This window comes from Cupressus sempervirens, chromosome 5 (assembly GCF_028749045.1).
Source record: "Cupressus sempervirens isolate cs-2001-9-10 chromosome 5, ASM2874904v1, whole genome shotgun sequence".
In the NCBI taxonomy this organism is placed as follows: domain Eukaryota; kingdom Viridiplantae; phylum Streptophyta; class Pinopsida; order Cupressales; family Cupressaceae; genus Cupressus; species Cupressus sempervirens.
In genome coordinates, this window is record NC_143122.1 from 153141775 (window position 1) to 153154427 (window position 12653).

The 12653-nt window shown below is 33.8% G+C and overlaps 1 long non-coding RNA gene across 1 annotated transcript; it reads left to right on the forward strand.

The window, feature by feature from the left end:
• Positions 1–349: 349 nt before the first annotated feature.
• LOC149554914 (uncharacterized) lies at positions 350–1170 on the forward strand. Its single transcript, XR_016365266.1, has 2 exons — positions 350–676; positions 784–1170. It is a non-coding gene; the product is annotated as an uncharacterized LOC149554914 (long non-coding RNA).
• Positions 1171–12653: the final 11483 nt, after the last annotated feature.

A 12653-nucleotide genomic window follows, 5' to 3' on the forward strand; every position in this document is an offset into this window, starting at 1 on the left:
GCCCACGACAGATTGAATCGTTTGTATAAATCCTAAACAACCATCAAACACAATTGCCCGATATTCTGAAAACATCTGCGCGGAAGAGAGAGAGTCAAGCTCATGTACGTCATATTGGATGATGTTATAGTTATCTTTGTAGGTTGTCGTTTTTCAAGCTTTCCTTAGAATGTCACCTATTCAAACTATTACGAATGGATTTCCATCATTAATCTCGTGTATAACATGCTGCACATTTCTTCTCGTCAATTCTTTGTCCTTAGCAAGCATTGACACGCGAGCTTTTTAAGTTTTCCAAGTCCATCTTCCTGTCGAAACTTGCGGGATGTAATCTAACATTTTTTCCGCATTTCAGCCATGTTTCTATATATAAGAATGCCCATTATCTGTTCCTTTATAAAGGCCTAGAATAGCCATCCTTCTTAAGGGAGTTATCACTAACTCCTTTAATCGGACATTTCTTACGTATTTTAGCCATAGTTGTATCCAGAAGAACGCCCATTATATTAGCCTAGAATAGCCATTTTTCTTAAGGGATTTATTGCTTATTCGTTTGTAGTAAAGATGGCATCGAGAGGAACAAAACGAAAGTTTGATTCACTGCGTCTTCCACAAGCTGGGGTCGTGGAAAGAAACATGGAAGCGAATATCAAAAGCCCATCAACAGGTGAAAATGGTAATGGAGATGAACTTCAACAGTTTTTTGCTTTGCTTGACAGAATACTGGAAATGAAGAATCTTTTAAAGAGCAGGGGGATAAATTGTATGTCGTTGGATCATCAGATTGGAAATTACAATGTGAAGATGGTGAAGAGATCTGCATGGAAGCCCTGCTTACAGTGGGAGGATTTCAATAGCTGTAGCCGCCCTCGACAAAGGAATTCGGAATATGGGACAAGTAACCATGGTAATTCGTAAAAGCAACAGTTGGCTTGTTGAATCACTTTTCTTTCAAAAGGACTCTGCGCTCTTTCAAAGGCTTGCTTATTTATGAGAAAAAAATTTGATAATTGAAACGTGTTTTAGGATCAATAAGACGATCCTCTTAACGATGCCAAGATCTGATCTATTGCTATGATTTTCTCAATGCTATCACAGTATTTTTAAGGCTTGTAACAAGGAACTTCACATTAAACTTTGTTAATAAATAGTAATTTTGTATTATGAAAAGTTTCCATTATATTGTTATTGTTTGGGTATAGGCTGCACAATGGCTCACTTGTGATTTCGAAGCCCATGTTACACAAAACTTCGGTTAACTTTGGGAATGCGAATATAAGGGCTTATTTGGTTGCTAGAATAGGAATAGGAAATTAGCAATATGTTTTCTATTTTCTGTTTGTTGTGTCAACTGGAGTAGTGAATACTTGTTATTGGAATAGTCATTGCTGTTCTCAATATGCATTCTCAATTCATATGCCTATAATCCAACAGGCCCTAAATGTCTTAAGTATACAAATGTTGCAATTTTATACATCTCTCTCTCTCTCTCTCTCTCTCACACACACACACACACACACATTCTCTCACTCTCTTAGTAAAAGGCATAATGTGTTATTAATTATATTATATTTTAAAATTATTTATGAATTTTATTTTTTCTGTGGGAAAAGGAAGGGGAAGAAAACTCCCATTCGTAGCTTTATATTTACATTAGATTGTATAATTTGCCTTAATTCTCTCATGGTCAGAGATGAATATTGATTTTAAAATTTAATATTTTTGAAATTAAAAAGAAGCAAAAATAGGGGGTTGACCCAAGAAACAAAATGTGGTAAAAGAACTACAAGTCAAATAACACATACTCACCTAACCCCTTTCTTAATTTCAAAACCCCCAACATTAATTATCCCAAAATCTAACCATAGTTGGAGTAGAACAAGTAGTCATTAAAATTATCAATAAGAGCCAATTTAAACTAAAAGTCTAGAAAAGCATCACTAACAGAGCCCACATAGGTCAAGTGCAGAAGTAAACAACATAAGAAGAATTAAAGAAAAGAAGGAGACCTAGCTCTCCTTATTCTTCTCCCTCCACTATGCCTTCTCCAATAGTAGTTGTAGCCTATCATTGACCAAAAAACTATAGGGAGAGTGTGTGGTGTCAACCCCTAGTGCAATAGTAAGACCTTCTTTTTTGACATGCAACAGGTGAAGAGTTAAAGCTACTGAGTGCATAACCCTAGTTCCGCAAACCATGTCACATCATTGAATTTATGTTCAACAATATCCTGCCTCTCATCCAGTTTCTTAAAACTACTCTCAATGGCTACCAAATCCTTTTCATGATTCTATTTGACACCTTTTGGGGTCTCCTAGGGGTTGTTATCCTGGTTCCTCTTTCCCTTTCATGTTGATAATGAGGAGAAGTTAAGGTCTATCAGACCGTCTCACCTACCAGTTTGGAATGGAATGGGGCTTAAATGACTTTCGGTAGGGCTAATATGTCCCACTTTTCCTTCACTATTCATATTCTCTTTCTCATCCTAAAGGCCTTATTATTGTGTCTTATTTGTTAGGTTCTACTTTTAGCACTAGTAGTGGAATCCAAACTAACAGGGTACTCATGTTTGACCTTGGGATCCAATTTCTATTTTTTTTTTAAATTCCTAAGGGACCTTTGTCTACCACCTTCCATTTCTACATCAAATTCCATAATTTGAATATCCTTCTGCATTTTAATTAGCTTAAGGATATGATGGGGATAGGACTTAGGAATTTTAGTATCAACTATAGACACAACTTGAACCAAAATTTGAGGTGTCAAAGTGGAAATAGAAAGACTAAAGAGAAAAACCTAGACATTGATAGGTTAGGTAGGGAAAAGGATTTTGTGGAAATTTAACAATTTAAAAATAAAATCCTCATGAAGGATGTTGTAAGATTTACCCTTTTTCATCTTCTTCCTAACCTTAAGAATATTAGCTTCCATAGAGTGCAGGGTTGGATAGGGGAACAAAATCAAGTCATGGTTCAAAATAGGAAAGAAATAGTAATAAAAAATCTAAAGCCTACCCTCTAAAGATATATAATACATGATAGTGTAACCTACCTCTTTGTAGGGGCCTGGTAAGGCCACTCTTATAAACCCACAATAGTTAGGGCTCATAGCTTTACTAAGGAAGAAGAACAAGTTGAGGTTGGCTTTATTGACAACCCATGTCTCCTTTCACCATTTCTAGCCATCCAAGTAGAAACCACCAACCTTTACAATAGCTTCTTCATTGATCTCAAATGCGATCCCATTAAGAATCACGTACCTATTGCATGGACATCTAGACTCATTGTAGCCCTCTATACACTACATAAAAGGTAGTAGCCCACCCTCTTTCAAATATGTCCTAGCAGCTTCATTGTATTTCTCAATAGTACTTAGCTCAATGTGCATATGGTTTCCACCCATTTCTTCATTATCATCCAAAATCTCAATGAAATATTTTGTGGTTTCTCACATTACCCCAACCTTCCTACAAAGAAGACTCAAAATAATAGTTTAGCTACCACAAAGAAAATTTAGAGTGAAGTGGTTCCAATGGTGGTCACACAAATAAAAGACACCCAAGTAGTAATCACAAGCTATGGGTGCAGAGTTTGTTTCTTGGAATATGTCAAGCATTTTAAAGATAAGGATGGATGACATGGAACATTTAAATCAAGGGAAACAATGTTTTCACATTTCTATGCAAAAAATCAAGGAGAATTTTGGAGAGGTTTCTAGAACAAAAAGGAGGAGACAAAATGGTGGAAATATTTATTATATGTGTTGAATCTAATCATAACCCTAAGATCTATAATGATGTTGAGTAGAAAAGGATCAAATTTTCTTATTTAAGGAGGTACAAGGGCTAACCTAATAGGGTTGGAGCATTTTTTGATGGCATTAATTGGAATTCATAAGAAGAAGGCTAAGAAGAGTTGAGAAGAGGTGAAGAATGACTGCTTGAAGTGTTTCCAAGGGAATCAATGATTGAGATGAGAATGAAGACGAGTTAGTGGATCAACACTTGAGCTTATCTAAGCTTTGTAATTGCAAAGTGAGTTGTACTTTCTAGATAAACAATTGTTTTTACTTTCTAAAAATTGTATCAGTATTGAAATCCTTTCATCAAGTTCAACCTAACAATCATATGTAAATCCTTTAATCAAAGTGGCAGTCTAATAGAATGGGCTAAATTCCTCTAACAAGATCACTCCTAATAGGGCAATTAAATTCTTTAACAAGGTCAAATTTAAGAGTGTGCTTTGTAATCTTTAATAGGGTTGGATCCTAATAGAGATCAAGTCAAAAGAGTGAAACAATTCATGACATGTTACTATTGGTTTTTCCCAAATTGGGTTTCCACATTAAATCCTAGTGTCAAACTTCTATGGATGTTATTTGTGATGATTTCCTTTTAATGTTTACATACAGAAAGTCTATTATATTTAGGACAGTGGATTGCTAGTTTGTGTTACTCAAAGTTTATTATAGAGGCCAAGCTAATGGATGTTGATATTTGAAGTAATTGAAGTGTTTGTTTGATCAATTGGTATAGCTAGACCTTGGATAACTAATTCACCCCCTCTATGATGTATTCTAAACATTCTAATAATAATTGATGTATTCTAGGTAAAATATCTTAACAAAATGGTTTTAGAAAACCATGTTAAATCTCCTAATAGAGTTGTTTTAGCAAACCTAGTTAAATCTCCTAACATAGTGCTTATTTCATTGTAAGTTGAAATATTTTAATCAAGGTAGACTTAGCAATTGTGTAAAGAATCTAATAGGGAGGACCCCTCATAGGGTAGATCATCAGTAGTCATAAAAATTATAGCCCTAACAACAAAACTTTATTGCTATAGTAGTGAAGATTTGTGGGTGTCATCTCCAATGCAATTTTACCTTCACCTTGGAGGGTTTCTAGGTAGCCAAACTCTTTTTTTTATGTGTTTACATTTTAATTTTCATGAGATGCCTAGTTAGATCTATTTCAATTTTAGAGTTTATGATTATATGGTGTATGATCTATGATATGAGATGGATTAGGACTAAATGAAGTTAATCTATTATTTTGTTCAATTAGTCAAAAGTTATATAGATCCCAATTCACCCCCTATTGACATTAAGGTCAATTTTTCTATTAGTGACTCAGCATTTAGTTAAATGGTTACATTGCTATTGAGCTCTACAATTCCTACCATTCCTATTATTTAGTTTACAATGTTAACCAAGTGAATCAATTTTTCCCAAGCCAAGTAGTTAGAATGAAGTGTCTACCGAGCACCTAAGTCAGTTTCTAGTGTTTCCCAAGCTACACAGTGTTTACCAAGCTTCATAAACAATGTAAAGTGCAAACTGAGCATAGCAGATGCTACTAAGCTATTCAGTAGAAATAAAGAAGATCATAGTGCTAACCAAGCTTTGTAGTGATAACAAAGTTCTACAATGTCTACCATACTCACAATGTTAACAATGTGAATCTATTATTTTGTTCAATTAGTCAAAAGTTATATAGATCCCAGTTCACCCCCTATTGACATTAAGGTCAATTTTTCTATTAGTGACTCAGCATTTAGTTAAATGGTTACATTGCTATTGAGCTCTACAATTCCTACCATGCCTATCATTTAGTTTACAATGTTAACCAAGTGAATCAATTTTTCCCAAGCCAAGTAGTTAGAATGAAGTGTCTACTGAGCACCTAAGTCAGTTTGTAGTGTTTTCCAAGCTACACAATGTTTACCAAGATTCATAAACAATGTAAAATGCAAACTGAGCATAGCATATGCTACTAAGCTATTCAGTAGATCATGTGGTGTCAACCAAGTAATTCATCAGCTACCAAGTTTCTCAATGTCTAGCGAGTCATATAGTGCTAATCGAGTTTGAGATACTTTGAAGTGATTAGTATGAACCAAGCTTCAAGTTCAACTTTGCATCAAATATTGCCAAGCATTGACAATGTTTTCCAATTATCAAAACATCACCAATATTGTCTTCAGAACCCAATTTATAATAGTTGGGCCAACTTTGTGAATTATGATGAAATTGGTATTGTAGCCAACTCCAATAAGTTGTGGTTTGGATTGGTATAGATGTAATTCATTGTATCATATTGATACATGTATGAGAAGGATAATATGATGAGGAGTGTAAATTGAAGAAGGCTACAAGAAATATAAGGCAAAGAAAATATTTATCTATCATAGTTAGGTGATCATTGTAATTCAAGGAATTTTATTTAGCAAATCAAAGTTGTTGATCATAGATCAACAACTTGTTAATCCTAATAGGTCTATCAGTTAAATCCTTTAATAGGGTAGACTTAATAGTCTTTTGCTAAATCTTTTAATTGAGTGCATACTTTATTTTATGTTTGTAAATCCTTTAACAAAGTGGACCTCACAATCCTTATTGCTCCTAATAGGGCATATCAGTAGAAGTGGTCAAATGTAAGTCTTGGTAGATTAAATTTATACTATAGTACTAAAGCTTATGGGTATCATTGCCACCCTAGTTTTACTTTCTAATTTGAAGGTTTTTCGGTCACCATATCTTGTGTCAAAGTGTTATGAATGTTTTAAATGCTTCATTCTTTCATGCATGCAATTAGAACATTATATTATATGAATGATTAATTTGAGAAGTAACATAATTTTTTATTGGTTCTTGATTCACCACTCCCCTCTTAGTAAGCTTGACTACCTTATGTTTCCAATAATTGGTATCAGACAAATTGGTTCTCACATCAGAAGTTTAATAGCTTGAGAAAAGATTAGAGGTGATGGTTGTATATAAGCTAGATAAGGCTATTGATAATGAAAAGTTGGATCTAAAATTCACTATTGGACAACTCAAGAAAGAAAATGAGCATCTCAATCATTGAAAAGAAAGAAACATTTTGTAGTACAAATGAATGATGATCTCTATACTAAAGAAAGAATTGAGGACATGTGTCTAGAAATAAATTTAGATGAAGCTAATGAAGAAATCAAAGATCTATTAGAAAACAATTCCAATCTTCAAGAAGAAGTCAAAAAGTTGAAAGAGACAAAGAAATCTAGTTAGTCAAACTATGTGAAGTCATGGAAGAAAAAGACAAAGCTAAGGAAGAGATGGAAGAAAAGATCAATGAAATTCAGAAACTATCCCTTCATCAAGAAAACTTTATTAATCAACTCACTAATGCAAATGGAGATTTTATGAATCTACGAACAGAGAAAGAAAGACTATGGAATAATCTCAGCATTGAAAAGAAAACCTATGAAAGAATTATGAAATCTCGAGAAGCATGAATGAATTGAATGAGAAAAGTTAGTATAGATACAAAGATAAAGCTAGAATATGATATATAGAAGAAGGTGACTCATCTCAGCAAGGAGATCAAAAGAATAAAAGGACTACTTGCAATCACTGTGATAAGATAGCTCATACATAAAACAAATGCTAGAGTAATGGTAAAGAAAAACTCATTGGAAAATGTTACTGTTGCAACAAGCATGGTGATAGGGCAAGTGAATGTAAAGAGAAACATAAGTTTGAAGGTAAACGTCAAAATTGAAAGAAACAAGGACACAAATATTTAGAGTACAAAAACAAGAAGTAGAATCCAGCAAAATAAATTGTGAAAGAAATATTTGGATGGGATTACAAGACATGGTGTAGATGTCATTGTTGTGGTGAATTTAGGTACATAGGAAAAAACTGTGTGAAACACCATATGAGGAAAGGAGATACTAAAAAGTAATGTTTTGTTTGTATAGAACTTGGACACATTTCCAAGAACTGTATGAGCACACGTAGAATTTGAGGTGAAAAGAAAGCCAAAGCTGACAATATCATAAAACAAATGATGCAGCAATAGGTACCAAAATCTCAAAAGAACACAAGCCAAGATCATGAAGTGAATGACACCCAAGTCAATGAGTTGGGTGGCTCAAACTTTTCAACTTAGTTTACTATCATTGGAACTATGATTTAGAAGAAGTAATCTAACATCAATAGAATGATCCATTGAGTATTCAAGATGCAAAGGGATCACCGAGAATGATAAGAAGAAGGAGACCTTATCCAGAAAGTTTGGGTCACATATTACTTTTGGATATTGAGTGATGATGACTCTACCAAGTTGTAGATATCTCCCTAGCATTAAAGGCTAAACTGAGTGGAGGACAACCCATCACCAAGAAAGTATGAGGTACAAAGTATTTGTTAGTGTAATTAATTATTATTACACTTTACTTAAGTTTACTTAGGATAAATGTATTATTTTATTATTTATTAGGTTAGACACCTAGGAGTATGCGTACTCATATGAGTTGTCTTGTTGACAACACAAGAGTTAGCAACTCTATTTTAGTGCATAGTGTCTACAACATAGGAGTTTGCATAATCAACTAAGTTGTCATGTAGACAACATAGTTGTTCGCACTCTAAATTGAGCACATGGTGTCTACAACATCTTTTTACATGACACACCCATGTAAGCTTATTCTCTCATCATCACACTAACTTTTGTGCTCAATGGAGGATAATCCACTCTTGGTGGACACGTGCTTAGTTGTGAGGCTTATCATTTTGATAACTCCTAGTCATTCTAGAGGCCTTTATATATAGACACTCCTAGTGTGTATGGACATTGATTATCTTTTATCGAATGGTCTAAGATCCAAAGATAATTAGATATTCATTCTCATTGTTATGATCATACATTATTTGATGAATATTGTACTAGTCTTGTGCTTCTTGATTGTGGAATCATTTTTCCCTAAGGGAAATTCTTACATGGCATCAGAGCTATACCAAATTATTACATGGTATTAGAGCCATTGGATGTCAGTCAAGTCCATTATCAATAATAGCATTCTTGGATCTTCATGCAATTTTCTTGCCAATCTTGTGGAAGTTATCTTTGTCTTTTATTCTTACATGGTATCATAGTCATTCTTCCATTGGATGTCAATCAAGTCCATTATCAATAATAGCATTCTTGCATCTTGATCCAATTGTCTTTCCAATCTCTTGTGGAAGTTATCTTGGCCTTTCATTTGATCTTGGGGTTGTTTTAGAGTCACCTAAAACTCTAGCAACATTAATGGTGATCAAAGAGAGGAAATTTGGTAAAAGGAAGAAATCAAATGCATTGTTTCACCATGAATTTCTAGAGCTATTTGTGAAGAGTGCATTTAGATTTTCCAAGCGATTTGAGTATTTTTGTTAAATAATTCAAGGATCAATTTTTTTAGAAACCTTATCGAGCATGGTATTTTTAAGAAGCAAAGTGTAGAAAGGTTCTAAAATTTGTGGAGTCGACTGCAAGGCACCTAATTTCGAGTTGAGTCCAGCAATTATAGAGGAACTCGACCCAACTGGTGCATAGTCTCAAACTCTACCCAAGGTATTACTCATACATGACATCCATTTATTTTACCATTTTTCTATTTAGGAACTCAAAACCCTAGAAATGGATGAAGTATTCAAGGAATTATGTGTGGATGGTGTATTGAAACCTAAGCATCAACATTTGGAAACTAAGGGTTTGATACACATTTCGCATATGCCAAGGGATTTTCAAGTCAAATGGATCAGACTTATCCTAAGTCATCTTCACAATGGGAAATTGTGGTTCTATCAACCAATTTAGATTAGAAAGAAAATGATTCACAAAGCCATTGGTATGCCAATGCTAAATAAGGATAAGATAGCCAAATCCCTAGGTTAGGAAAAAATAACCAAGAAGACTCTTTCCAAATGGGATAGAAGAGGTATGAATCTTAATGTAGGAACATATATGGATCTATATTTTTTCATAGATCTAATTTGACACAAAATTTATAGCTCTATTCAATTAAACAATGTGTCGTGTGAAGTTGTCGATCTTGTATACAAGGTAGTGAAGAATAATCTATCTTCTGACCTTGCCATGTTGCTGTTGAATTAGTTCAACAAGAGCATGGATAGCATCAGAGGGTCCAAGAATAATTCATGTAAGTTTCAATCTCTTTTAACATGCATATTCTTTTACATTCATAGGTTTTTTCCCTCCAAAGGTACAGTCATATGGAGGAAGGCTGTTCCTATTTTTTATTAGATGAATGTGTATATACCATTTATTGTTAAAAATTTTGACAGCATCATGGATAATTATTTTGAATCATTCAAAGATAAATTGTAAAATAGATTTAGGATCCCTAAGAAGCTTGTAGAATATTATAAGGATGCCATTTGTTTCATGGTGGACTCTAACAAAGTATATATTTAGGTAGACAAACCTAGAGTGGTATGGGTTAAGCCTCTAGAGTATGAGGTTAACATTGATGTTACTAAGGATATTATAGAGGCTTTTCTAAATGAGACTAGGGATCTCAAATTCACCTATTTCATATCATATAATGAGGCAAAATCAAGAAATGAACTTGAGATCAAGCTACCTCAAGTAGTGAATAGAGGAAGGAAAAGAGTAGAAAAACTACTGAAAAGCACAAAGCAAGAAAGTTCTCCTCTAATGCTTACCAAGGGAAAAGGTGATGATGTAGAAGATGATGATGAAGAGGATGTATTAGAGGAAGCCAAATATGAGGAAGAAGAGCCTCATAGGAATAAAGGTAAGGTTATTATAAGTAGACCTGCCAAGTCATCCCTTATTGTATTCACTAGGGGGGGCAGCCAAGTCTAGAAAAATGTTGAATTTTGGTGAAGATGAAGCCAAGAAGATTATCTTCAAAAGATCTAAAGTTACACTTCAAGAAAGATTACAGAAGATGGAAGAATGAACTAGCATGGCATGTTTCAAATTTCTCAAATATGAGACAAGGAATGATGAATAGATAAGGCAAACTGAGGATGTTATTATGGCTAAGCAAGGTAAATGGAAGTACTCACTAGATGAGATTGTACATAAGATTCCTAATAACTTATGCAGACAATAAAGCATAGATGGGAAAATTCATAGAAGACTACCAAGGACATATTTAAACAAACTTTGAAGCAACTCATGCCAAATCTCAATAAGAAGGAGGCAAAAAAATCCTTGAAGAAAAATGAGAAGAAATTCACTCTCAAGTTAAAAAAATAAATGATATTGCCTAAGGACATCAAATATGTAGTGAAGGAAGCTAAAAATATATGGAAGAACATCTATTAGTTGTATCAACCCATTGACTTTGTTCATTTTGATGAAAAGGATGATGAAGATGATGAAAAAGATGTAGAAATAAGAGTTGATGAGATACATGATGTCAACCAAGATGATGAGGAGGAAGAGTTGGAAGCTACTAGAGGAAGCCTTCTAGAGATACAAAGAATTAATGAAACTAATGTAGAGAAAATTGCAGTAGCAATTATGGTCACATTTTCTCACTTTCCAAGCAATGCCTTACTCTAATTATGCTCAGAGAAATATTCTACCAAGTTGGTTGTGGATAACACTAGTATACCAAGAACCCAACCAAGCTCTAGATCTATTTAGATGAGTGTTACATTGACTATAGTGCCCAACACTTCATCTTTTGAGTAGCAACGCCCTCCATCATCAGGCTTGACTAAGCAATAATAAGGTATTTCTATTGTTAGTGTTATTTCAACATTTTTTGCTAGTCCATCAATTTCTAAAATTGTTTCTATCCCAAGTGTATCCATTCTAGTATACTTATAGTTGAGAACCAATCTCAACTAAATACTAAAGTCTTAGAAAAGGGTAAACAAATTGTTTCTACCATTCTGAAGGAAAAGGGTAAAGAATAAGCAGATGCAATTGATCTAGATGAGGATATAATTATTCCAAATTAGGATATCTCTACCCTCACCCCTTATCAAATGGATACCATGGGTGAACTATTGAAGAAGAGAGCAAAGCAGCAAAATCTTAGAGAAGAAAAGAGGAAAGAAAATCAAGTTCTTGAAGACATAAAGATCATATTTATTGATGCTCTAAGTATTAGGGTTGGTGGAAAACAACCCATTCTAGAGCAGTTGGTAGAAATTTTCTATAAATTCAATGAAGAATTGAATGGACAAGAGAAACTACTTCAAAGAGTTTAAAGAGAGTTTGAAAATAGAGTGTTGGAGCAAGTCGAATAGAAGATTGTAGTAGATAAAGTTGAACTATCTACCATTCTTGATACTCTATAACCCTTTGTAGATAATGTTGTTTCATTATTCATCAAACTAAGTGATACATCTATCTTGACAAAGGGGATCAAGGAGAAGTTGTCCAAGATAGATTAAGATATGAAGGCAAGTGCACACCAACTGTCACTTGATCCAAGTTATAGTTCTAAACATTATACAAAGATCATATTTTTGACAAATTAACAGGCAAAATTATTGAAGAAAGAAGCTAGGATTAGAGCCACACTTGCAAAAATCCAAGTCATAATTCTTCCAAACATGGATGAAGTGTAGAAACACATTGAGCATGCAAAGAATCTCATCCTTCACAACAACTTCTCCATAGCTGATCACATGACAAAATTATCAACAGAAGTTTAGATTGCATTGCATGCAAGTAAGGTACTATAGGAGAATTGAGACAAGAAAATGATACTTATTCTGAAGGTACATTTTGATTTCTTGTCACATTTTGGTATTAGCATATAGATTTTATACACCTTTGGCATTTATGTCAAAAAGAGGGAGTAGTAATATGTAAAGGAGTATAAGATATTGTAAAG